The sequence below is a fragment of the Octopus bimaculoides genome, chromosome 1, assembly GCF_001194135.2.
Source record: "Octopus bimaculoides isolate UCB-OBI-ISO-001 chromosome 1, ASM119413v2, whole genome shotgun sequence".
Classification (NCBI taxonomy): domain Eukaryota; kingdom Metazoa; phylum Mollusca; class Cephalopoda; order Octopoda; family Octopodidae; genus Octopus; species Octopus bimaculoides.
In genome coordinates, this window is record NC_068981.1 from 184,861,920 (window position 1) to 184,862,464 (window position 545).

Here is a 545-nt window from a genome sequence, read left to right on the forward strand (position 1 = left end):
TCTATTTTTTTTTATATATTCGCTTGAAAACGTTTTATTTCTTAACGTGGGAGGTAAATATTTTTTTTTATAATGTATTTATATATAAATATATGAAATTAAAGATGCAAAATTATGTTTTCACATAAAAAAAGTTTTCATATAAAACAGTTTTACTGAAAAAAATTTCAATACATCTTTCCACAAACCGAATTTTATGATAAAAGAAAATTACATTTTACTAAAGAGTTTTCATATAAAAAAGTTTTACTGAGTAAATATTAGTGCATGTTTTCAAATAAGAAATTTTATAGAATAAGGAAAATCACATTTTACTAACTGGCTTCTGCTGTTTTGTAGCCTATTAAACTTTAAAGTTTGTTCTTCAATGCAATTTGTAGTCCATGTAGTGTAGGAAACACGTAGGATTAATTGTAAATAAAAATGTCGCTTACGTCATTTTCCAGACAAGGAATATAATTGTCCCTTTTGTTTCTCGCTTTCCCCCCTCTCTCTACACACACGCACACACAAACACACACACACAAACACACACACACACACAC